The sequence below is a fragment of the Rhipicephalus microplus genome, chromosome 4 (assembly GCF_043290135.1).
Source record: "Rhipicephalus microplus isolate Deutch F79 chromosome 4, USDA_Rmic, whole genome shotgun sequence".
Taxonomy (NCBI): domain Eukaryota; kingdom Metazoa; phylum Arthropoda; class Arachnida; order Ixodida; family Ixodidae; genus Rhipicephalus; species Rhipicephalus microplus.
In genome coordinates, this window is record NC_134703.1 from 59499368 (window position 1) to 59523008 (window position 23641).

The following is a 23641-nucleotide window of genomic DNA, read 5'->3' on the forward strand; positions in this document are numbered from 1 at the left end:
ATTAGAAGCCGTAGATACGGAAAGGTACAGAGGAGCGGTGGTACGCGCACGCGCAGAAAGATTATGGTGTGGCGAGGTTCCCACAAAACGTGCCGTCACAGATGAAAAGAGCTACGCGACAAGAAACGAGATAAGGGCGATAGAACACAAAAATGAAGTCACCACAGATAAAACCGAGATTGAGCGCGCGTTTGTGGAATATTTCCAAGAACTGTTGGGAGGCGTCAGAGCGGACACGAGTACGTATAGTCGGCGCTTCTTGTCACTTATGCCGAAGCTTGAGGATGACGTAAAAGCGAGATTAGAAGCACCCATCTCGGTCAGAGAAATCGAAATCACCATTGAAAAAATGAAAAACGGTAAAACACCTGGTCCAGATGGACTAGGTGTAGCATTCTATAAGAAATTTAAAAATCTTGTGGCAGAAGCTTTGTGGAATGTGTTCGATGAGGCATACGAGAGGAAAGAGTTGCCAATATCTTTTCGGAGAACACACATCGTGTTAATCCCAAAAACTGAAGATCCCAGGAAACAGCTGTCCGTCACATCCTACAGACCCATAACCCTAGCGAATGTTGACTACAAAATATTCATGGGTGTTTTGGCCAGGCGAATTCAAACAGTGATTAAAAAAATAGTCGGACCACATCAGACTTGTGGCATAAAAGGCAGAACAATTATGACGAACATTCATATAGCCCGAAATATGTTAGAATGCTGCGATGAGTTTGACGGTAAAGTAGCTATGCTACAAATCGATCTCGAGAAGGCATTTGACCGCGTGAACCATGACATACTTTTCAGCATTCTTGACTATGTCAATATAGGGTCTGTGGTGTTGGAAGGGGTCCGAATGGCGTACACGGGATGTACTACAAAAATTGTAATAAACAAACAGCTTAGTGATAATATACAAGTCTTATCGAGTGTAAAACAAGGATGCCCTGCATCAGCACTGCTTTTTGCTATCTATTTAGAACCTCTATGCCAGAAAGTGATACAGAATGATCAGGTGCGGGGGTTTCATTTGATGTCTGCAGAGGTCAAAATACTTAGTTACGCCGACGATATTGCTGTGTTCTGCGAAGATCGGGAGAGTATTAGAGAAGCACTAAACGATGTGAAATTCTTCTGTGATTGCACTGATAGTAGAGTCAACTGGAGTAAATGTCTTGGAATATGGCACGGAAATTGGCAGAACACACCATCAATATTTGAAAGCATTGCATGGAAGGTTATACCTGACAAGTACTTAGGGGTACCTCTCCAACACTACAAAGACACAACAGAATATTGGAAACAAGAGACAGAACAACTAAGAGACAAGACAAAAGCGTGGGGTGGGCGCGATTTCTCAATGTTTACGAGGTCAACAGTGAGCAACATATTTCTTATTTCACGAGTATGGTATGTTTTACAAGTGCTATTCATGTCACGTGTTGCTGTACAAAAGCTACACAGAGTGATCGCAGTGTTTATCTGGGCGTCCACGTGGGAAAGGACAAGCCGAACGAATCTGTTTCGTTCTGTGAAAAATGGGGGGCTTGGTCTTGTACACTTGTTCCTGAGACAGATAGTATCAAGGTTTGTTTTTTTACGAGATCAAGATGATCGTTTTTTGAGAACGTTGATACATGTGCGGCTGTCCCATTTTTTGCCTGATTTCATTGTAACCACTGTCAATGGTGTGACAAAAAAACCTAAGGGGTACATGAAAGAAGTGATTGCTGCTGTGGAAATATTGAGAGTGCGATTTTCGATGGAGTATCTCTCTGGGGTTTCGCGAAAGAGACTGTACAAGGACCTTGTAGAAACCATGTTGCCAGAGCCTCTGTATAGAACATTGTACCCTAATGGGCCCGGGGATGACGTCTTGAAAAGAGTGAAGAAGATGCCAATTAGACCATCAATGAAGACATTCTTTTTCAAACTTCACAGCGGCACACTCCCTACCAATCCATGGCTCCGAGAAAAAGGAATATTCGTCCCGTCAGTTGATTGCATTATCTGCAGAAAACTCGAGACAGTTGACCACATCTTTCTAGACTGTACCGATGCAGTCTTTCTCTGGGACATCCTTCAAAGGACCCTGAAGAAAGACCTGCCAGTTACACAGTATGGCATCCGTTTTTTGCCAGTCATAAATGTAGGCGGTGTGCCCTACGATATGTTCATGGTATTGGTTCTTCACAGTGTGTGGCGAACACGGATGGCAGTGCGAAACGTAGACGTGAATCCCCGGCCCGCTCGAGAGTACTTCATAGAAAGTGTACAGTATTTGATGACTGCATACGAGGCACAAGATAAGCCTGAGTGGTTGCCATGTTTAGATAAGTTGGTGGGCATAAAGCGTCTGCCTTTTTAACCCCCATGTGCTCGAAGATGTGACAGCACTTTTACACGTGACACTGCACTGTATTCTTATATTGATTTGTACTGTTTGCGAATCAGGCAATAAAGAAAAAAAAAAAAGCCTGCTAGCTCAGTCGGTTAGAGCGTCGTGCTAATAACGCGAAGGTCGTATGTTCGATCCCTGCGCAGGCCAGTATTTTTTTTATTGTGTTCTACTTCCCATCACTTGGTGTCGGGTGTGCAGTTACTCTTTCAGGACCATTTTATTGAGGATGACCGAATGTGTACCGAAGGCATATGCCCAGTGTTAGAACCCGCTCTCGCTACTCCGGCCTGCTAGCTCAGTCGGTTAGAGCGTCGTGCTAATAACGCGAAGGTCGTATGTTCGATCCCTGCGCAGGCCAGTATTTTTTATTGTATTCTACTGCCCGTCACTTGGTGTCGGGTGTGCAGTTACTCTTTCAGGACCATTTTATTGAGGATGACCGAATGTGTACCGAAGGCATATGCCCAGTGTTAGAACCCGCTCTCGCTACTCCGGCCTGCTAGCTCAGTCGGTTAGAGCGTCGTGCTAATAACGCGAAGGTCGTATGTTCGATCCCTGCGCAGGCCAGTATTTTTTATTGTATTCTACTTCCCATCACTTGGTGTCGGGTGTGCAGTTACTCTTTCAGGACCATTTTATTGAGGATGACCGAATGTGTACCGAAGGCATATGCCCAGTGTTAGAACCCGCTCTCGCTACTCCGGCCTGCTAGCTCAGTCGGTTAGAGCGTCGTGCTAATAACGCGAAGGTCGTATGTTCTATCCCTGCGCAGGCCAGTATTTTTTTATTGTGTTCTACTTCCCATCACTTGGTGTCGGGTGTGCAGTTACTCTTTCAGGACCATTTTATTGAGGATGACCGAATGTGTACCGAAGGCATATGCCCAGTGTTAGAACCCGCTCTCGCTACTCCGGCCTGCTAGCTCAGTCGGTTAGAGCGTCGTGCTAATAACGCGAAGGTCGTATGTTCGATCCCTGCGCAGGCCAGTATTTTTTTATTGTGTTCTACTTCCCATCACTTGGTGTCGGGTGTGCAGTTACTCTTTCAGGACCATTTTATTGAGGATGACCGAATGTGTACCGAAGGCATATGCCCAGTGTTAGAACCCGCTCTCGCTACTCCGGCCTGCTAGCTCAGTCGGTTAGAGCGTCGTGCTAATAACGCGAATGTCGTATGTTCGATCCCTGCGCAGGCCAGTATTTTTTATTGTATTCTACTGCCCGTCACTTGGTGTCGGGTGTGCAGTTACTCTTTCAGGACCATTTTATTGAGGATGACCGAATGTGTACCGAAGGCATATGCCCAGTGTTAGAACCCGCTCTCGCTACTCCGGCCTGCTAGCTCAGTCGGTTAGAGCGTCGTGCTAATAACGCGAAGGTCGTATGTTCGATCCCTGCGCAGGCCAGTATTTTTTATTGTATTCTACTGCCCGTCACTTGGTGTCGGGTGTGCAGTTACTCTTTCAGGACCATTTTATTGAGGATGACCGAATGTGTACCGAAGGCATATGCCCAGTGTTAGAACCCGCTCTCGCTACTCCGGCCTGCTAGCTCAGTCGGTTAGAGCGTCGTGCTAATAACGCGAAGGTCGTATGTTCGATCCCTGCGCAGGCCAGTATTTTTTATTGTATTCTACTTCCCATCACTTGGTGTCGGGTGTGCAGTTACTCTTTCAGGACCATTTTATTGAGGATGACCGAATGTGTACCGAAGGCATATGCCCAGTGTTAGAACCCGCTCTCGCTACTCCGGCCTGCTAGCTCAGTCGGTTAGAGCGTCGTGCTAATAACGCGAAGGTCGTATGTTCGATCCCTGCGCAGGCCAGTATTTTTTATTGTATTCTACTTCCCATCACTTGGTGTCGGGTGTGCAGTTACTCTTTCAGGACCATTTTATTGAGGATGACCGAATGTGTACCGAAGGCATATGCCCAGTGTTAGAACCCGCTCTCGCTACTCCGGCCTGCTAGCTCAGTCGGTTAGAGCGTCGTGCTAATAACGCGAAGGTCGTATGTTCGATCCCTGCGCAGGCCAGTATTTTTTATTGTATTCTACTGCCCGTCACTTGGTGTCGGGTGTGCAGTTACTCTTTCAGGACCATTTTATTGAGGATGACCGAATGTGTACCGAAGGCATATGCCCAGTGTTAGAACCCGCTCTCGCTACTCCGGCCTGCTAGCTCAGTCGGTTAGAGCGTCGTGCTAATAACGCGAAGGTCGTATGTTCGATCCCTGCGCAGGCCAGTATTTTTTTATTGTGTTCTACTTCCCATCACTTGGTGTCGGGTGTGCAGTTACTCTTTCAGGACCATTTTATTGAGGATGACCGAATGTGTACCGAAGGCATATGCCCAGTGTTAGAACCCGCTCTCGCTACTCCGGCCTGCTAGCTCAGTCGGTTAGAGCGTCGTGCTAATAACGCGAAGGTCGTATGTTCGATCCCTGCGCAGGCCAGTATTTTTTTATTGTGTTCTACTTCCCATCACTTGGTGTCGGGTGTGCAGTTACTCTTTCAGGACCATTTTATTGAGGATGACCGAATGTGTACCGAAGGCATATGCCCAGTGTTAGAACCCGCTCTCGCTACTCCGGCCTGCTAGCTCAGTCGGTTAGAGCGTCGTGCTATTAACGCGAAGGTCGTATGTTCGATCCCTGCGCAGGCCAGTATTTTTTATTGTATTCTACTGCCCGTCACTTGGTGTCGGGTGTGCAGTTACTCTTTCAGGACCATTTTATTGAGGATGACCGAATGTGTACCGAAGGCATATGCCCAGTGTTAGAACCCGCTCTCGCTACTCCGGCCTGCTAGCTCAGTCGGTTAGAGCGTCGTGCTAATAACGCGAAGGTCGTATGTTCGATCCCTGCGCAGGCCAGTATTTTTTATTGTATTCTACTGCCCGTCACTTGGTGTCGGGTGTGCAGTTACTCTTTCAGGACCATTTTATTGAGGATGACCGAATGTGTACCGAAGGCATATGCCCAGTGTTAGAACCCGCTCTCGCTACTCCGGCCTGCTAGCTCAGTCGGTTAGAGCGTCGTGCTAATAACGCGAAGGTCGTATGTTCGATCCCTGCGCAGGCCAGTATTTTTTATTGTATTCTACTTCCCATCACTTGGTGTCGGGTGTGCAGTTACTCTTTCAGGACCATTTTATTGAGGATGACCGAATGTGTACCGAAGGCATATGCCCAGTGTTAGAACCCGCTCTCGCTACTCCGGCCTGCTAGCTCAGTCGGTTAGAGCGTCGTGCTAATAACGCGAAGGTCGTATGTTCGATCCCTGCGCAGGCCAGTATTTTTTATTGTATTCTACTGCCCGTCACTTGGTGTCGGGTGTGCAGTTACTCTTTCAGGACCATTTTATTGAGGATGACCGAATGTGTACCGAAGGCATATGCCCAGTGTTAGAACCCGCTCTCGCTACTCCGGCCTGCTAGCTCAGTCGGTTAGAGCGTCGTGCTAATAACGCGAAGGTCGTATGTTCGATCCCTGCGCAGGCCAGTATTTTTTATTGTATTCTACTGCCCGTCACTTGGTGTCGGGTGTGCAGTTACTCTTTCAGGACCATTTTATTGAGGATGACCGAATGTGTACCGAAGGCATATGCCCAGTGTTAGAACCCGCTCTCGCTACTCCGGCCTGCTAGCTCAGTCGGTTAGAGCGTCGTGCTAATAACGCGAAGGTCGTATGTTCGATCCCTGCGCAGGCCAGTATTTTTTATTGTATTCTACTGCCCGTCACTTGGTGTCGGGTGTGCAGTTACTCTTTCAGGACCATTTTATTGAGGATGACCGAATGTGTACCGAAGGCATATGCCCAGCGTTAGAACCCGCTCTCGCTACTCCGGCCTGCTAGCTCAGTCGGTTAGAGCGTCGCGCTAATAACGCGAAGGTCGTATGTTCGATCCCTGCGCAGGCCAGTATTTTTTATTGTATTCTACTGCCCGTCACTTGGTGTCGGGTGTGCAGTTACTCTTTCAGGACCATTTTATTGAGGATGACCGAATGTGTACCGAAGGCATATGCCCAGTGTTAGAACCCGCTCTCGCTACTCCGGCCTGCTAGCTCAGTCGGTTAGAGCGTCGTGCTAATAACGCGAAGGTCGTATGTTCGATCCCTGCGCAGGCCAGTATTTTTTTATTGTGTTCTACTTCCCATCACTTGGTGTCGGGTGTGCAGTTACTCTTTCAGGACCATTTTATTGAGGATGACCGAATGTGTACCGAAGGCATATGCCCAGTGTTAGAACCCGCTCTCGCTACTCCGGCCTGCTAGCTCAGTCATTCCACTTCCGGCTTTCGAGCGATACGGTCGCGGAATGTTCGGCTCCGACGGAGCGGTATCAGCGGCCCGACCGGGCCGCGGTGACAGGGTTTTTGCGCCTAGCGCCGACGATTATCAGGTGATTCTGCCCAATCTGCCTTCCGGACGCATCGCTGCGAATACCGTTTTCATGCATGGTGATCCGAGAGCCCGGCCTTACCGCGTCGAAGACTACAGGGACACTTTGGCCAAGCTTGGTGCGCTCGACGACGTTTTGGCGTTGGGGGCGTATCAAATGAACCACGTATGGGCTGTGACACTGACGAGTGCTGAGGCTGCTCGGAAGTTACTCTCCGCCATCGATGTGAAGGTAAAAGATCGCCCATGTTTGCTCATTGACCCAAATAACCGCGAGGTTCGCTTGAAGCTTCACTGGTTGTTGCACGGCGTGACCGACGAAGACGTGCGTGTTGCCTTGACTCCCTATGGGAAAGTGTTCGAAGTGAAACGGGAGAAGTGGCGAGCACCGGGCATCACAGAAAAGGGCTCAACGACGCGGTCTGTGGGACTAAAGCTGCACTCCGACGTCAAGGTGGATGACATTCCGCACCAGCTCAAGATTGCCGGAGAGCTGACTCTCGTTGTCGTTCCGGGCCGTGCACCGTTGTGCCTACGGTGCAAGAGTACCGGTCACATACGTCGCGACTGCCGAGTACCCCGCTGCAGTCGTTGTCGCCGCTTCGGCCACGAAGACGCCGACTGCGCGAAGACATATGCCAGTGTGACTGGACCAGCGCAGGAAAGTGATGCACTGGAGCACCTCATGGACGAAGCAGACTCGGAAGAAACAGCAGGAGTTAACCCGAGCTCTGCTGTGGAAGATGGGTCGTCATGCCGTCAAGAAGAGGGAGTGTGTGAAGCACCAGGTAAGCCCGACACCGGGCTTCCATATGAAGGCGTAGGCGAAAGTAGTGAAAAGGTGGATGCAAGCAGCACCGGCGACACGTGTCTTGGCTCAGCAGACGAGGCCCCCTCGGCGGCTGAACCGATGACTGGGATTGAAAGCGACAGTGGCACTGTGACGGGGAAGCGTCCCCGTGACGAAGGGAAAAAAGACAAGGGCACCACTGCTGCCTCGCCGGACGAACCACCCGCCAAGACGACTCCCGCTCGGCGGCCTACCATCCGGCCACGGCCAAACATTTCGTCGGAGCGCAAGACGGCGGAAACGCCGCCTTCGCCAACTTAAGGACTGTACTGGGACAAGGCGTTCAGGAAGAAATTGCAGTTGTAAGGTAAGCGCCATGCCCCTGGGTTTTTCGTAGCCTTACAATGGTGCAAATAGAAAATTCAATCCGTGTGGCCACTTTAAATGTGCGTGGCCTGGCCTCACGGAGAAAACAATGTCAACTTTATCGGCTAGTAAGTGACCTCGACCTTGACATACTGGCAGTCCAAGAGACTAAAGTCCATGGTGACGATGAAACTGGGGGCATGGTGCGCCAATTCTTGCCGCGGTATTCTGTTGTAGTTAGCCATGCCATAGGGACTTCTTCTGGTTGCGTTTTGTTCGTCAGACAGAGTCTGGGTGCTAAAGTAGAAGCGTCAACGTCATGTCCGTCTGGTCGGCTCATTGTTTGTGATCTTTTGTTTTCGGGATTGGAATGGCGCGTAATATGCTTGTACGCACCGACTGTCACTGACGAAAGACGCATATTTTTCGAACTGAAGCAGTATACCAAATGTAATAGGCTCCTAATCATTATTGGCGATTTCAACTGCGTCCTTTCAGCCAAAGACAAAACTAGCGAACGACCTTACAGGGATGCAAGTACGGCTGTCTTAAGCGATGTGGTAAGAAAACATGGTTTGGAGGATGTGGCTGAATGTCTCGGTGGTGGCCGGACTATGCAGTACACCCACTTTCAGGCAGCCAGCCATGCCCGACTAGATAGGGCGTACGTGAGTGTAGAATTGGTACCGATTTGCAAGGCATACCGTGTTAACGCCGTTTCATTTAGTGACCACTGCTTGGTTAGCTTTGTAGTAGCTAGCACGAAAGAAACGAAAAGGGCCTTCGAGTGGCAACTATGGAAATTAAATTCGAATCTGCTGAGTGATGAAAAATTTATGGAGGAAGTAATGACGGAAGTTGAAAAAATGAAAGTTCGCAGTAAAAAGACGTTCAGAGAAAAATGGGAGAACTTCAAGCAGGTCGTTAAATTGAAGGCTTTGGAACGCTCGAGCGCTATAAGCAGAGAAAAAGGAGCAGAAGAAAAGCTCATGCGCAGAAACCTGGAAAAATTGCTCCTCGAAGAATGTAGATTGCCCGGCATGTTTCTTGAAGATATTCGCGTGTTGAAAAGTAAAATTGAGCGGTTCGATGTCGAAAGATACCGCGGTGCTATGGTGCGGGCAAGAGCCGAGCGACTGATAACGGCAGAAGCACCGTCAAAAAGGGCGTTGGGCTCAGAAAAGTGGCATGCGCGTCGTAATCAGATAACAGAAATTGAACACGAGGGTGAAGTCAGCGATGTCGCAGATGTTATCGAGCGTGCTTTCTTTGAGCACTTCCATGGTTTATTCGCCGCCAGCTCAGTTGATGTCAATCGTTTTAAAAAAGATTTTTTACCGCTGATGCCAAAGCTTGACAATAATGCAAAAGAATTATTGGAGGAACCCATTTCGGAAGAGGAAGTTAACAGTGCTATTGAAAGTATGCATCCCGGGAAATCGCCTGGCCCTGATGGTCTGACTTCCGCCTTTTATAAGTGTTTCAAGTTTGAAATAACACCAGTCTTAGCTGACGTTTATAATGAGGCATTCGAGCTGAAAATATTACCCCCGTCCTTTTCATCATCTCACACTGTTCTTATACCAAAATCGGAAGACCCCGTTGCACTGCGCAAAGTAAATTCTTACCGCCCAATCTGCCTCACTAATGGAGATTACAAGATATTCATGAAAATCCTAGCTAAAAGGTTGCAAACAGTCATTACGGAGCTCGTGGGGCCACATCAGACGTGCGGCATTAAAGGTCGAACTATCCTCACGAATATACACGCAGCCCGGAGCATCCTCGAATGTTGCGACGCTATTGGTGCGCGAGTCGCAATGCTGCAAATCGACCTCGAGAAAGCTTTTGACAGGGTGCCTCATGAAATTCTGCTGTGCATCCTAGATTATGTGAATTTAGGGAAAATAATCAAAGAGGGGGTTGTCATGGCGTACCGAGACTGCTCAACGCGGCTAATCGTTAACAAGGTGGTGGGGAAGCGCATCCCAGTCAAGCGTTCGGTCCGTCAGGGTTGTCCTCTCTCACCACTATTGTTTTGTTTGTACATAGAGTCCTTTTGTTTGAGTGTCATAGAGAATGACTGTGTCCGTGGGTTTAGGCTGCACGAGGTTGAAGTCCGACTGTTGGCTTATGCGGACGATATTGCCATTTTTTGCGCGGACTCTGACAGCATAGCAGATGCTGTCAAATGCGTTACTAACTTCTGTGCTGCAAGTGGCAGCGCTGTAAACTGGGGAAAATGCCTTGGCTTTTGGCACGGTGACTGGGCAGAAACCCCAGACAGTTTTGCCAGCATAAGGTTTGTTACGACACCGGTGAAATACTTGGGTGCCCCCCTCGAATGCTACAAAGACAGCGAATCGTACTGGAGGAGCCAAGTGGATAACCTGCGGGAAAGAGTGAACAAGTGGAATGGCTGGAATTGGTCTATGTTTTCTAAAGCCACAATTTGCAACATATTCTTAGTGAGTAAAATTTGGTATATCTTACAAGTCTTACATTGTTCAAGGGTAAACATCCAAAAATTTCACCGTGTGTTCGCTGTCTTTGTGTGGGAATCGTCTTGGGAAAGATCGAGTCGGACCAATTTATTTCTTCGAGTGCGAAATGGAGGACTCGGCTTGTCGCATTTGTTTTTAAGACAGGTAGTCAATCGATTTTGTTTCTTTAGAGACGTCGACAACCCATTCCTTCGCACTGTCTGTCAACTTCGCCTGGGGAAACACTTGCCTAACATGGTTGTATCAACCTGCAGCGTACCTGGTGGTGTTTATGGCTTTCTCCGCGAAGTTGTACTTTCTTGTAGGTTTCTGTCAGTGCGGTTTTCACTTGAATATTTGAGTCAAGTCCGACGAAGAAAGTTGTACAAGGACCTATGTGATGTGTTTTTACCAGTGCCTATGTATCGGTCCCTTTACAATGTATGCCATGGCCACACTGTACTAAAGCGCGTCAAGGCGATGAAAATATCGCAAGGTGCTAAGAATTTCTTTTTTAAATTACATACCGGTACGCTGACCGTCAAAACCTGGATGGCTGCAAAAGGGTTCTACGTTCCTTGGGGCACGCATTGCATAATATGCAGAAAGGAGGAGACAATTGAGCATGTATTCATTGACTGCTGGGATGCTGTCTTTCTTTGGGACGTGCTCCAGCGCACGATCAAAAAAGACTTCCCCATAAATGCATATGGCATCCGCTATTTGCATATACAAAGTGACGACGGTGCCCCATACGATATGATAATGCTTATGGCTCTTCATAGCATTTGGAAATCCAGGATCGCAGCCATGCACTTTGATGTAGATGCACGAGCACCCACCCAGTACTTCAAAGAGTATATAAGAAATTTTGTGGATGAACAAAAGTTGCAGGAATTCCCCCCAGAATGGTTGCCGCGCGTCGAATTACTATCGACGATAAAAACATTTTAACAGATGCGTGGCCACATCGTTTGAGCCATAGTTTTTACAATGTTTTGGATTGTGTTGTGTAATTATCAGTTAATATGTGTATTGTTTATGTGAGCCGAAAACAGGCAATAAAGAAAAAAAAAAGGCCTGCTAGCTCAGTCGGTTAGAGCGTCGTGCTAATAACGCGAAGGTCGTATGTTCGATCCCTGCGCAGGCCAGTATTTTTTATTGTATTCTACTGCCCGTCACTTGGTGTCGGGTGTGCAGTTACTCTTTCAGGACCATTTTATTGAGGATGACCGAATGTGTACCGAAGGCATATGCCCAGTGTTAGAACCCGCTCTCGCTACTCCGGCCTGCTAGCTCAGTCGGTTAGAGCGTCGTGCTAATAACGCGAAGGTCGTATGTTCGATCCCTGCGCAGGCCAGTATTTTTTTATTGTGTTCTACTTCCCATCACTTGGTGTCGGGTGTGCAGTTACTCTTTCAGGACCATTTTATTGAGGATGACCGAATGTGTACCGAAGGCATATGCCCAGTGTTAGAACCCGCTCTCGCTACTCCGGCCTGCTAGCTCAGTCGGTTAGAGCGTCGTGCTAATAACGCGAAGGTCGTATGTTCGATCCCTGCGCAGGCCAGTATTTTTTTATTGTGTTCTACTTCCCATCACTTGGTGTCGGGTGTGCAGTTACTCTTTCAGGACCATTTTATTGAGGATGACCGAATGTGTACCGAAGGCATATGCCCAGTGTTAGAACCCGCTCTCGCTACTCCGGCCTGCTAGCTCAGTCGGTTAGAGCGTCGTGCTAATCGGCGGTGGAAGCTTTCGTCGAGTCATGCGACGGTTCTGCAGTAGTCAGTGATGTGCCACGTCTAATCGCTGAAACTGTCAAGGTGCAAGGCCAGACACTCAGTGCCCGACTGGACGATCTTGAAGACAGGTCCAGACGAGAGAACGTATTGTTTTTTGGTATATCGGACAGCCCTAATGAGACGTGGGCTCAGTCTGAAGGCCATGTTCGTGATCTACTCTCCCGACACCTTGACATGCACATTTCTGACTCCGAAGTTTCCCGAGCACATAGGTTAGGAAGTTACGCCGCTAAAAAAGCTCGGCCAATTATCGTCAAATTTTCGTCATTTAAGGTTAGAGATGCTATCCTGATGCAGAGACAAAAATTCAAAGGAACTGGTGTATCAACTAGCGAAGATTTTTGCAAAAGCACGCGAAATTCAAGGAAGAAATTAATGGAATTTGCTAAGGCAGCCGGGCAACCGTATTTGCTACGCGTTAACAAACTGGTCATGAACAAGAAAACTTACGTTTACTGCGCAGAAAGCGACAGCGTTCGCGAAATCATTTCACCCCAAGCTAAGGACAAAGAACCCTCTCTACCTGCACGTGCTGACACTTCTAGCACCTCATAGCTACGCCCGTCTCGTTGCTGCGCAGGAAACGCTTCTTTTTTCTTTTCTAATGTGCGCAGCGTCCTGAATAAACGCGTCGAACTGTCTTCTGCTATTGATTCCTGTTCCGCTGATATTGTTGGTCTGACAGAGACTTGGCTTTCTACAAAAGTAAGAAATGAAGAAATATTGGATTGTGAGAAGCACTACAAATTTTACCGATGCGACCGCGATTACCGGTCTGGTGGGGGTGTTCTGCTGGCGGTTGCCGATAATCTTGCCTCTCATATTATTCCTGTTATGTCTTCACTTGAACTTGTTTGTGTCCGCGTGCTCATTGATTCTCGCGAAATAATATTTTGTATTTGCTATCGATCACCAACTGCATCATCATCCTTTTGCAATGACTTGCATGATGTTGTCAATCAGCTGTTCGTCAGATACCCGAGATCACCTTTGTTCATTCTTGGCGATTTCAACTTTCCCGACATCATGTGGGAAAGAGACCCGGTTACCTTAAAGCACAACTCAGGTGAAAGTAGGGAATTTTTGAATTTTTGTCACGACTTCAACTTTACCCAGCTTGTTGACTTTCCTACTCGCGTTACTCCCACTTCCGCTAGCGTATTAGATCTAGTACTTACCAGTACACCTGACCTAGCTTCACCCTTCACTCATCTACCGGGAATTAGCGACCATTGCATAATCCACTTCACAATAAAAGCACGGGTTTCCATCAAGAAAAGAACAAAAATTATCCAAGACTATAGCAAAGCGGACTTTCATGGAATGAATACAGAGTTACAATCTTTTGTTGACCTATTCTTTGCTGGTTTTGAGCAGCGATCTGTTGAACAGAACTGGCTAGACTATAAGAACAAACTGCTAGCCCTAATTGACCGATTTGTACCTAAGAGAAAAGTTTCATCGAATCCTCGTTCTCCGTGGTTCAATAACACGTTGAAACGCATGCGCAATAAAAAGAAGCGGCTATTCAGACGCGCCAAATCAACAGCCAGAACAGACCATTGGTCTTTTTATCAGACATTTAACAGAGAATTCTGTACTGCGCTTTCGAAAGCCAAAAAAGTATTTTTCGATGAAACTCTTCCTTCGCTGCTGCGCTCTAATCCACGTAAGTTTTGGAGCATCATTAGCGGAACTACAACGCGACATATCCAATTAATACAGTCTGATGTCCCAGTCGCTCTTAGCGAGTGCTGCAACGTTCTGAGTAATGTATTTGCTGCACACTTTCAGAACAGCATCCCAACTATATTTCCACAGTTAACAAGCACCGATTTCTTGCCAATGGACCCTATTATCATTGATGCAGTTGGTGTCGAAAAACTTGTTGGAAACTTGACAGTGTCATCATCAGCTGGTCCAGATTGCATTTCGTCAAAAATGTTGAAGTGTACTCAAGTCTATTCTTCTTTAATATTGTCAAAACTTTTTGAACAGTCATTACAGACGTCCACACTGCCATCTGACTGGAAGACTGGGAAGGTGGTCCCTGTGCATAAATCTGGTGATGTACATTCCCCCAATAACTTCCGTCCCATATCGTTAACATCCATTCCAGTGAAAATCTTAGAGCATGTCATATACTCGCACCTCATTGAATTCCTTGAATCTAATTCCTTCTTTAGCATTTATCAGCATGGCTTCCGTAAGACAGTTTCATGCGAAACACAGTTGCTGTGTTTTACTAACGACTTGTTTATTAACGCAGATCTTGAATTTGATACTGACTGCATATACTTAGATTTCGCTAAAGCATTTGACTCCGTTTCACACGCACTAATCATTTTCAAACTTACTCAGCTTAACATCGACCCCAATGTACTTACATGGATTAAAGAATTCCTCTCTAACCGCAGCCAGTACGTGACAGCTAATAATTTTTGTTCACCTAATTCCGCAGTATCATCTGGTGTACCGCAAGGGTCCGTTTTAGGGCCACTCCTTTTCTTAATTTACATTAATGATCTTCCTTCTTGTGTTTCTTCTTCTACTGTCCGACTCTTTGCAGACGACTGCGTCCTCTACCAGAAAATAACCAGTCATGTCGATCACCTTAACCTTCAACGCGACCTAGATAGCATATTCGCATGGTGTAACACATGGTTCATGACACTTAACATATCTAAATGCAAGAGCATGCAAGTTTCACGTCGCACTACCACCCACTGTCCGCGTACTTATTCCCTCAATAACATTCCATTACCATCTGTTGACAATTACAAATACCTTGGTGTTCACATATCTTCTAATCTTTCCTGGAATAAACACACAGAATATGTGATTAACAACGCTAACCGCATGCTTGGTTATCTGCGCCGTAACTTTTCCTCTGCGCCATCGTCACTCAAGTTAACACTGTATAAAACATTGGTCAGACCAAAATTAGAGTACGCATGCGCCATATGGGACCCAACTCATGCCATTCTCATTCAATCTCTCGAAACCACTCAGAATCGCGCAGCACGTTTCATTTTATCGAATTATTCACGTCATTCCAGTGTCACATCCATGAAGAGCACCCTAAACTTGCCTGATCTTTCATTGCGCCGCACATTGTCTCGCCTTAACCTTTTTCACAAAATCTATCATTATAACAGCCACTTGAAGGACGCCCTGTTTCATCCACCTCGCTTCATATCACCAAGGATGGATCATCGCTTTAAGGTGGGCCTACCATCCTGTCGCACCAGACTATATAATGATTCATTCGTGCCAAGGACAAGCGCCGCCTGGAACCACCTTCCCGCCTCCATCGCCTGTATAACGGACCAAAAAGACTTCAAGCTCGCCATACATGATGCCCTGTAGAATTTTTCTTTTTTTCCTGTTTTCTGTTTTTTTTTTTTTTTTTTTTAACTTTTTAACTGCACTTACGATTGTTCAAACCACTCCTTTCTGTAGTGCCTTCGGGCCTTGAAAGTACCTTTAATAAATAAATAATAAATAAATAAATAAATAATAACGCGAAGGTCGTATGTTCGATCCCTGCGCAGGCCAGTATTTTTTTATTGTGTTCTACTTCCCATCACTTGGTGTCGGGTGTGCAGTTACTCTTTCAGGACCATTTTATTGAGGATGACCGAATGTGTACCGAAGGCATATGCCCAGTGTTAGAACCCGCTCTCGCTACTCCGGCCTGCTAGCTCAGTCGGTTAGAGCGTCGTGCTAATAACGCGAAGGTCGTATGTTCGATCCCTGCGCAGGCCAGTATTTTTTATTGTATTCTACTGCCCGTCACTTGGTGTCGGGTGTGCAGTTACTCTTTCAGGACCATTTTATTGAGGATGACCGAATGTGTACCGAAGGCATATGCCCAGTGTTAGAACCCGCTCTCGCTACTCCGGCCTGCTAGCTCAGTCGGTTAGAGCGTCGTGCTAATAACGCGAAGGTCGTATGTTCGATCCCTGCGCAGGCCAGTATTTTTTTATTGTGTTCTACTTCCCATCACTTGGTGTCGGGTGTGCAGTTACTCTTTCAGGGCCATTTTATTGAGGATGACCGAATGTGTACCGAAGGCATATGCCCAGTGTTAGAACCCGCTCACGCTACTCCGGCCTGCTAGCTCAGTCGGTTAGAGCGTCGTGCTAGTAACGCGAAGGTTGTAGGTTCGATCCCTGCGCAGGCCAGTATTTTTTATTGTATTCTACTGCCCGTCACTTGGTGTCGGGTGTGCAGTTACTCTTTCAGGACCATTTTATTGATGATGACCGAATGTGTACCGAAGGCATATGCCCAGTGTTAGAACCCGCTCTCGCTACTCCGGCCTGCTAGCTCAGTCGGTTAGAGCGTCGTGCTAATAACGCGAAGGTTGTAGGTTCGATCCCTGCGCAGGCCAGTATTTTTTATTGTATTCTACTGCCCGTCACTTGGTGTCGGGTGTGCAGTTACTCTTTCAGGGCCATTTTATTGAGGATGACCGAATGTGTACCGAAGGCATATGCCCAGTGTTAGAACCCGCTCTCGCTACTCCGGCCTGCTAGCTCAGTCGGTTAGAGCGTCGTGCTAATAACGCGAAGGTCGTATGTTCGATCCCTGCGCAGGCCAGTATTTTTTATTGTATTCTACTGCCCGTCACTTGGTGTCGGGTGTGCAGTTACTCTTTCAGGACCATTTTATTGAGGATGACCGAATGTGTATCGAAGGCATATGCCCAGTGTTAGAACCCGCTCTCGCTACTCCGGCCTGCTAGCTCAGTCGGTTAGAGCGTCGTGCTAATAACGCGAAGGTCGTATGTTCGATCCCTGCGCAGGCCAGTATTTTTTATTGTATTCTACTGCCCGTCAATTGGTGTCAGGTGTGCAGTTACGCTTTCAGGACCATTTTATTGAGGATGACCGAATGTGTACCGAAGGCATATGCCCAGTGTTAGAACCCGCTCTCGCTACTCCGGCCTGCTAGCTCAGTCGGTTAGAGCGTCGTGCTAATAACGCGAAGGTTGTAGGTTCGATCCCTGCGCAGGCCAGTATTTTTTATTGTATTCTACTGCCCGTCACTTGGTGTCGGGTGTGCAGTTACTCTTTCAGGACCATTTTATTGATGATGACCGAATGTGTACCGAAGGCATATGCCCAGTGTTAGAACCCGCTCTCGCTACTCCGGCCTGCTAGCTCAGTCGGTTAGAGCGTCGTGCTAATAACGCGAAGGTCGTAGGTTCGATCCCTGCGCAGGCCAGTATTTTTTTATTGTGTTCCACTTCCCGTCACTTGGTGTCGGGTGTGCAGTTACTCTTTCAGGGCCATTTTATTGAGGATGACCGAATGTGTACCGAAGGCATATGCCCAGTGTTAGAACCCGCTCTCGCTACTCCGGCCTGCTAGCTCAGTCGGTTAGAGCGTCGTGCTAATAACGCGAAGGTCGTAGGTTCGATCCCTGCGCAGGCCAGTATTTTTTATTGTATTCTACTGCCCGTCACTTGGTGTCGGGTGTGCAGTTACTCTTTCAGGACCATTTTATTGAGGATGACCGAATGTGTACCGAAGGCATATGCCAAGTGTTAGAACCCGCTCACGCTACTCCGGCCTGCTAGCTCAGTCGGTTAGAGCGTCGTGCTAATAACGCGAAGGTCGTAGGTTCGATCCCTGCGCAGGCCAGTATTTTTTATTGTGTTCTACTGCCCGTCACTTGGTGTCGGGTGTGCAGTTACTCTTTCAGGATCATTTTATTGATGATGACCGAATGTGTACCGAAGGCATATGCCCAGTGTTAGAACCCGCCCTCGCTACTCCGGCCTGCTAGCTCAGTCGGTTAGAGCGTCGTGCTAATAACGCGAAGGTCGTATGTTCGATCCCTGTGCAGGCCAGTATTTTTTATTGTGTTCTACTGCCCGTCACTTGGTGTCGGGTGTGCAGTTACTCTTTCAGGATCATTTTATTGATGATGACCGAATGTGTACCGAAGGCATATGCCCAGTGTTAGAACCCGCCCTCGCTACTCCGGCCTGCTAGCTCAGTCGGTTAGAGCGTCGTGCTAATAACGCGAAGGTCGTATGTTCGATCCCTGTGCAGGCCAGTATTTTTTATTGTGTTCTACTTCCCATCACTTGGTGTCGGGTGTGCAGTTACTCTTTCAGGATCATTTTATTGATGATGACCGAATGTGTACCGAAGGCATATGCCCAGTGTTAGAACCCGCCCTCGCTACTCCGGCCTGCTAGCTCAGTCGGTTAGAGCGTCGTGCTAATAACGCGAAGGTCGTATGTTCGATCCCTGTGCAGGCCAGTATTTTTTATTGTGTTCTACTGCCCGTCACTTGGTGTCGGGTGTGCAGTTACTCTTTCAGGATCATTTTATTGATGATGACCGAATGTGTACCGAAGGCATATGCCCAGTGTTAGAAGCCGCTCTCGCTACTCCGGCCTGCTAGCTCAGTCGGTTAGAGCGTCGTGCTAATAACGCGAAGGTCGTAGGTTCGATCCCTGCGCAGGCCAGTAACATTTTTATTCTTCTGCACGTCACTTAGGGTAGGTGGTGCTAATGACCGATGTAATGTACATTAATTAGAAGTCACTCATTGTATATTGTTGGAGGCGTGCCTAGTTTAGGAGATTATTTTGTAATTAAGTGTTCCACTAAGATTGTTATCAAGGAATCGGTCACCTTTGTTTAGAGATCTGGTAGAGTACAAACGGTGGGATTGACCTCATGGAGCATTTCAGGGGCATCGCATCTCGTGGTTCATTGCAGAGAGTGCGCCCGGTATACTGTTTTTCAAGATACTGAAATCGTTCTTCGTTCTAACAATCAATTCACTCGTGAGTTTAAGGAGGCTTTTTACAAAAGAAAAAAGGAGCATCAGCCAACCTTCAGTGTTGATGCACGATAAGGAGTTTGCTTTTCTAGATTATGCTTCTGCTTAATCTCTCTCTTTCTCTCTCTCTCTCTCTCTCTCTCTCTCTCTCTCTCTCTCTCTGTGTGTGTGTGTGTGTGTGTGTGTGTGTGTGTGTGTGTGTGTGTGTGTGTGTGTGTGTGTGTGTGTGTGTGTGTGTGTTTACTGACTATTCTCGAGTTGTCATGTTTGTATTTCCTGCCTTCACACGCATGCATTGATAGTCATTGCCTGCTTATATAATCATCTCTTTTCTCTAAATCTTTCAGCTGCGAGAAAGCGCTTGTCTTCTGTTTCTTTTTGTTTCTTCGTGCGCCTAAACTACAGTTACACCATGCATGTCCAACTAGCCCAAATTTCGATTCTGTGACTTCGTGATGGAGAGTTGACTCGACGAGACGGGTCAGGTGACGACTTACGGCCTTGTAATATTTGATTGACATGTGGGGTTTAACGTCCCAAAACCACTATATGATTATGGGAGACGCCGTAGTGGAGGGCTCCGGAAATTTAGACCACCTGGGGTTCTTTAACGTGCACCCCGGCCTTGTAATATTTGCTTTCCCTATTGTGCATTTGCCCACGCGGATGGCACGTGAAAGCTCAATAGAATATAAATCATTTTTATGTTATGATATTTCATTTTCATCTGTTTGGGCAGATGGAATCTCAGCAAAGCAGGACGAGTAGATAGTAAATGTAGATGCTTAGGTGTACTAATGCGATAATCGACCGTGCCTTGTCTTGTTGAAAGGAACACGAGCCCTATTTTTGCACAAGGGCCCATGAGCTACGAGACAACGTTAAAAATATAAACAAAAAGTGGTAAGAAGGTAAGAGGAACGGCTGAAACACATAAGAAAAAATGATACGCAGCAGTACACGTCCGCGTTAGAGAAGGGTTTCGCATCTTCCTGTGCGACAGTGTGCTACTAGCAGCTTCGAGAACCATTCCTGGGAAAGAGAAGTAAAGAGCATTGCACTAGGAAACGCAATGGCAAACGGATTCGCTCGCAGGATTTCAAGCTGGACGGTTGTGCCCTCGCGATCTCCGACGCCAGCGTAGCTCCCGCCGACTGGTTCGCCCTCCGCGGTCTCCTGACGCCGTGCAGCTCTCGCATTGTGGCGCCCCGCCCTTGGACTGCTTCGACCGGATCCCCACTTTCCTATCTCCTTCTTTTTTCCGCTGCTTGCCTGTCTTCTTCTCCGTCTATTTTCCTTCTATTCTTTTTATCCCTCCTTCCCCCCACCCCTATAAGCCGTGTCGCCTGAAGGCAGGCAGAAATTAGGTGCCTTTTTTCCTCTTCCTTCTAACCACTACCACCAATGGCAAACGGAAATAGAAAAGACGACGGAACGACTCGAGACGGGCGGCGGGCTGCAGCGGCAGTGAGCACTAGACTAGAACGCGAGGGTTTGCACCGGGTTGATCGGCGCTGTGGTCCAGCAGGACGCTGTCGTGCACTCGTGCCCGCGCGCTGTGTAATGCGTGTTTGTAAGCAGGGGTAGGCGTCATCGACATTAAAATGCTTGTAGCAACGTCGCGGCACGTAGGCTCCACCCAGCCCCAGCCTGAAGCAAAGTGTGGGAGCGGGCTAGTTGGTATTTATGGTTTTATTAATTTGTTATTTTTTACAGCAGAAGCGCAGTAATGTTTGACAGCGGACGAAGGGGACAACGAGGAAAAGAGCTATCTTCCAACTAAAATTATATTGCAAGGCACCAAAATATATACATGTGACATGACGTGTGACAAGTATATATATATATATATATATATATATATATATATATATATATATATATATATATATATATATATATATATATATATATATATATATATATATATATATATATATATATATATATATATATATATATATATATATATATATATGAAAGTTATTTTGTCTTCATCTTTGTGCATTGATTGATATGATTGTGATGTCATTATCACTATGCTTATCACTATGTCGACGGCGCCAGCCCTGTTTATGAACATGCAATCGAGTGGATATGGTGGCAGGAAAACACTGAAGAAGGGCGAGAGAAAAGGGGGGTATATGCGTTCCCGAAGGCACTGTTGTACACGGAAGGCTATCACACTCGCCGATGCCGCCGTTGTCACGCTTGGTCACCTCCGTGCGCTTGGTGGAGCAGATTTGCATTCGGGAGGGGGAGACCCCGTCTGTTGAATGTAGGTACGAACAGTCAGCGCAGCACTCTCGTGTAAAAACGTAACGTTGAAGCCCTTCTAACTACATTTGATCACGAGAATAAGGCTAACTGATGAGCAGAATCACACTGTTATACTAAGGCTACAGCTGAGTAACGCTACTGTGCTGCTCTCGCATTGCAACCCCATTGCTTGTAAATTCCTAAAGTGAACTGGCGATGGCTGCATAGCAGAGAGCTTACGCATTGAAGGGGAATCTCCGTTTTTGAGTTGTGTAAATGATGCGCAAGGGAATGGTTTTACGGCAGGAATGCCTGAGGTTGGGGGCCTTTCCTGGATCATTGTTTTCTGGCGATATGAGCATGACCTTTTCTTCTTTTTATCGTTCACCAGCGTCTTTACGGCTCAACAAATAGTCGATCTCGTGGTCATAGAAACACTTGTTCGTGCCTGCAAGTCTCCGTCGCCTCGTGTACGAGTCCTTGCACAGACTGCCTCATCAAGGGATTAGAGCCAGTGGTGTAGCCAGGGGGTGGCGCACCAGGCCCGTGCCTCCCCTCTCCCGAAAAATTTCTGACTACGCCCGTGATCAGAACCACCCAAAGACCGGGGATGGCAAGGTTTGTCTGGCCATTGGGACGTCCGGCGTGAATGTGTAGCTTGCCGGCGCTCCAAGATACAACGCCATCACCTGACAGCACTGGGAGCGTTCCCAACGCCGTATTCGCGCTTTGATCTAGTCAACCTGGACATCGTTGGTCTATTACCATAGGCAGACTTCCCTGCTGACCTACAGGACAGATTCACCCTCTGGGCGGAGCCCATCTGTACCGCTGACATCACAGCCGAGACGGTTGTATGTGCTTTTCTTTACCACTGGATAGCCCGCTTCAGGGTGCTTTCCACGATAACTACGGACCGTGGCCGAGAGTTTGAATCTGCCCTTTTCACTGCTATCGCTCAGCTCATGCGAACCTCGCGCTGACACCGTACCAACCTATGAGCAATGGCGTGGTGGAGTGCTTTCACCGTCAGCTGAAGGCTGCGCTCACGGCAACCGAGGAACACAACTGTCCAGAGGCCCCAAGGCTCCCGCTCGTCCTTTGGAGCGTGAGGTCCACGTCAAAAGAGGGAAATGGCTGCAGCGTCACTGAGCTGGTCTACGGCACGACACTAAGGCTGCCGGTAAAGTTCCGTGTACGTACGGCTCAGAGAAGGCTTCTATGGCTTGCAGTAATTACGCACGCCGCCTACGCTATGTCATAAGCAAACTATGCGTTGTACCTCAGTGGCCTCCAGTGTCGCGTGTGGTGCACATAGCCACAACTCACATCGTGCCCACGTGTTCGTACGACATGATGTGGTTCGGGGATCTCTTCAGCCATATCCTACGATGGGCCGTTTAACGTCCACTGCCACGGGAACAAACATTTCAGTGTTTTCACCATCAGTAAATGCCGTCGTGAGGGGGTTATGCCGCTGCACCGCATCAAGCAAGCACACAGACAAAGAAGATGCAGTGGTGTCTTAGCCAAGGGAATTCTCGTAGTAAGCCCAGCTGCAAAGCCAGCCCAAGCTTATGTAATGATGTGCCCACTTGGCTAACGCACAGTGGACGGCTATCAAGAGTGTCCTCTCGCCTGAACCTTTGTCTCCGTCCTTCAACTGTTTAAGACGATGAGTGCTGAGGTGGCCGCCAACTACAGTCAACAAATCGACCAAAGAAGACGCGGCAGTTCTTTTTTCTTAACCGATTCTCCTCTCGTCTGCTCAACTACCTCCCCATGCAGCGAAGGGGAAGCAGAGGAGAGCGAACAAACAAGAATAAAGTTCGGTGAGAGTTCACGCCATCCGGTTGTTTTTCTCCAACACGCGTAAACGCTTCTCAACAACTTGTTCGGTGAAAAGTACTCGGCAAATTAACCTTGTAATCCCGCTAGCAAATATCAAGAAATCAAAAGACTAAAGTTCAGCAAAAATCTTACCGTATAGACGCCACTTGTAAATAAAGCAAAATAAAGCAATTATGTCAAAGCTAGGTAATTAGAAAAAAATCATAGAGCTTAAAATTTTCAAGTCTAGGAACACGCAAATCCAGCATTCAGTGTTGCGGAACGGGCTGCATAATGTACAGATCAACTTTTGAACCACGTTGACAAGCCGGTGGCAGTTGCCGAGACGGTGTTCAGGTACGAAGCGAAAGGGCACAGGTTCGAATCGCGGTGCCGGTAGTGTTGAAAGAACAGAAACCCACAAGGCGATGTAGGTGAGTAAGCTAAAAGGCTGAAGGCCGTTCTTTATTTTTTTTCGACACCTGCGCTAGTGAGCAGACCAAGGTC

General features: G+C 47.5%; 1 protein-coding gene and 37 non-coding genes across 39 annotated transcripts in view; all 38 read left to right on the forward strand.

Annotated features, from left to right (window-relative positions):
• RabX4 (RAS oncogene family member RabX4) overlaps positions 1-23641 on the forward strand; it is a 150574-nt gene that overhangs the window by 81696 nt on the left and 45237 nt on the right. The window lies entirely within an intron of this gene.
• On the forward strand, positions 2472-2545 carry TRNAI-AAU (transfer RNA isoleucine (anticodon AAU)). Its single transcript has one exon. It is a non-coding gene; the product is annotated as a tRNA-Ile (tRNA).
• Positions 2683-2756, forward strand: TRNAI-AAU (transfer RNA isoleucine (anticodon AAU)). Its single transcript has one exon. It is a non-coding gene; the product is annotated as a tRNA-Ile (tRNA).
• On the forward strand, positions 2892-2965 carry TRNAI-AAU (transfer RNA isoleucine (anticodon AAU)). The gene has a single exon. It is a non-coding gene; the product is annotated as a tRNA-Ile (tRNA).
• TRNAI-AAU (transfer RNA isoleucine (anticodon AAU)) lies at positions 3101-3174 on the forward strand. Its single transcript has one exon. It is a non-coding gene; the product is annotated as a tRNA-Ile (tRNA).
• On the forward strand, positions 3311-3384 carry TRNAI-AAU (transfer RNA isoleucine (anticodon AAU)). The gene has a single exon. It is a non-coding gene; the product is annotated as a tRNA-Ile (tRNA).
• On the forward strand, positions 3521-3594 carry TRNAI-AAU (transfer RNA isoleucine (anticodon AAU)). The gene has a single exon. It is a non-coding gene; the product is annotated as a tRNA-Ile (tRNA).
• TRNAI-AAU (transfer RNA isoleucine (anticodon AAU)) lies at positions 3730-3803 on the forward strand. Its single transcript has one exon. It is a non-coding gene; the product is annotated as a tRNA-Ile (tRNA).
• On the forward strand, positions 3939-4012 carry TRNAI-AAU (transfer RNA isoleucine (anticodon AAU)). The gene has a single exon. It is a non-coding gene; the product is annotated as a tRNA-Ile (tRNA).
• Positions 4148-4221, forward strand: TRNAI-AAU (transfer RNA isoleucine (anticodon AAU)). The gene has a single exon. It is a non-coding gene; the product is annotated as a tRNA-Ile (tRNA).
• Positions 4357-4430, forward strand: TRNAI-AAU (transfer RNA isoleucine (anticodon AAU)). Its single transcript has one exon. It is a non-coding gene; the product is annotated as a tRNA-Ile (tRNA).
• On the forward strand, positions 4566-4639 carry TRNAI-AAU (transfer RNA isoleucine (anticodon AAU)). Its single transcript has one exon. It is a non-coding gene; the product is annotated as a tRNA-Ile (tRNA).
• Positions 4776-4849, forward strand: TRNAI-AAU (transfer RNA isoleucine (anticodon AAU)). The gene has a single exon. It is a non-coding gene; the product is annotated as a tRNA-Ile (tRNA).
• TRNAN-AUU (transfer RNA asparagine (anticodon AUU)) lies at positions 4986-5059 on the forward strand. Its single transcript has one exon. It is a non-coding gene; the product is annotated as a tRNA-Asn (tRNA).
• On the forward strand, positions 5195-5268 carry TRNAI-AAU (transfer RNA isoleucine (anticodon AAU)). Its single transcript has one exon. It is a non-coding gene; the product is annotated as a tRNA-Ile (tRNA).
• On the forward strand, positions 5404-5477 carry TRNAI-AAU (transfer RNA isoleucine (anticodon AAU)). The gene has a single exon. It is a non-coding gene; the product is annotated as a tRNA-Ile (tRNA).
• Positions 5613-5686, forward strand: TRNAI-AAU (transfer RNA isoleucine (anticodon AAU)). The gene has a single exon. It is a non-coding gene; the product is annotated as a tRNA-Ile (tRNA).
• On the forward strand, positions 5822-5895 carry TRNAI-AAU (transfer RNA isoleucine (anticodon AAU)). The gene has a single exon. It is a non-coding gene; the product is annotated as a tRNA-Ile (tRNA).
• TRNAI-AAU (transfer RNA isoleucine (anticodon AAU)) lies at positions 6031-6104 on the forward strand. The gene has a single exon. It is a non-coding gene; the product is annotated as a tRNA-Ile (tRNA).
• TRNAI-AAU (transfer RNA isoleucine (anticodon AAU)) lies at positions 6240-6313 on the forward strand. Its single transcript has one exon. It is a non-coding gene; the product is annotated as a tRNA-Ile (tRNA).
• TRNAI-AAU (transfer RNA isoleucine (anticodon AAU)) lies at positions 6449-6522 on the forward strand. Its single transcript has one exon. It is a non-coding gene; the product is annotated as a tRNA-Ile (tRNA).
• On the forward strand, positions 11511-11584 carry TRNAI-AAU (transfer RNA isoleucine (anticodon AAU)). Its single transcript has one exon. It is a non-coding gene; the product is annotated as a tRNA-Ile (tRNA).
• Positions 11720-11793, forward strand: TRNAI-AAU (transfer RNA isoleucine (anticodon AAU)). The gene has a single exon. It is a non-coding gene; the product is annotated as a tRNA-Ile (tRNA).
• TRNAI-AAU (transfer RNA isoleucine (anticodon AAU)) lies at positions 11930-12003 on the forward strand. The gene has a single exon. It is a non-coding gene; the product is annotated as a tRNA-Ile (tRNA).
• TRNAI-AAU (transfer RNA isoleucine (anticodon AAU)) lies at positions 15933-16006 on the forward strand. Its single transcript has one exon. It is a non-coding gene; the product is annotated as a tRNA-Ile (tRNA).
• On the forward strand, positions 16142-16215 carry TRNAI-AAU (transfer RNA isoleucine (anticodon AAU)). The gene has a single exon. It is a non-coding gene; the product is annotated as a tRNA-Ile (tRNA).
• Positions 16352-16425, forward strand: TRNAT-AGU (transfer RNA threonine (anticodon AGU)). Its single transcript has one exon. It is a non-coding gene; the product is annotated as a tRNA-Thr (tRNA).
• On the forward strand, positions 16561-16634 carry TRNAI-AAU (transfer RNA isoleucine (anticodon AAU)). Its single transcript has one exon. It is a non-coding gene; the product is annotated as a tRNA-Ile (tRNA).
• On the forward strand, positions 16770-16843 carry TRNAI-AAU (transfer RNA isoleucine (anticodon AAU)). Its single transcript has one exon. It is a non-coding gene; the product is annotated as a tRNA-Ile (tRNA).
• On the forward strand, positions 16979-17052 carry TRNAI-AAU (transfer RNA isoleucine (anticodon AAU)). The gene has a single exon. It is a non-coding gene; the product is annotated as a tRNA-Ile (tRNA).
• Positions 17188-17261, forward strand: TRNAI-AAU (transfer RNA isoleucine (anticodon AAU)). Its single transcript has one exon. It is a non-coding gene; the product is annotated as a tRNA-Ile (tRNA).
• TRNAI-AAU (transfer RNA isoleucine (anticodon AAU)) lies at positions 17397-17470 on the forward strand. Its single transcript has one exon. It is a non-coding gene; the product is annotated as a tRNA-Ile (tRNA).
• On the forward strand, positions 17607-17680 carry TRNAI-AAU (transfer RNA isoleucine (anticodon AAU)). Its single transcript has one exon. It is a non-coding gene; the product is annotated as a tRNA-Ile (tRNA).
• Positions 17816-17889, forward strand: TRNAI-AAU (transfer RNA isoleucine (anticodon AAU)). Its single transcript has one exon. It is a non-coding gene; the product is annotated as a tRNA-Ile (tRNA).
• On the forward strand, positions 18025-18098 carry TRNAI-AAU (transfer RNA isoleucine (anticodon AAU)). The gene has a single exon. It is a non-coding gene; the product is annotated as a tRNA-Ile (tRNA).
• TRNAI-AAU (transfer RNA isoleucine (anticodon AAU)) lies at positions 18234-18307 on the forward strand. Its single transcript has one exon. It is a non-coding gene; the product is annotated as a tRNA-Ile (tRNA).
• TRNAI-AAU (transfer RNA isoleucine (anticodon AAU)) lies at positions 18443-18516 on the forward strand. The gene has a single exon. It is a non-coding gene; the product is annotated as a tRNA-Ile (tRNA).
• Positions 18652-18725, forward strand: TRNAI-AAU (transfer RNA isoleucine (anticodon AAU)). The gene has a single exon. It is a non-coding gene; the product is annotated as a tRNA-Ile (tRNA).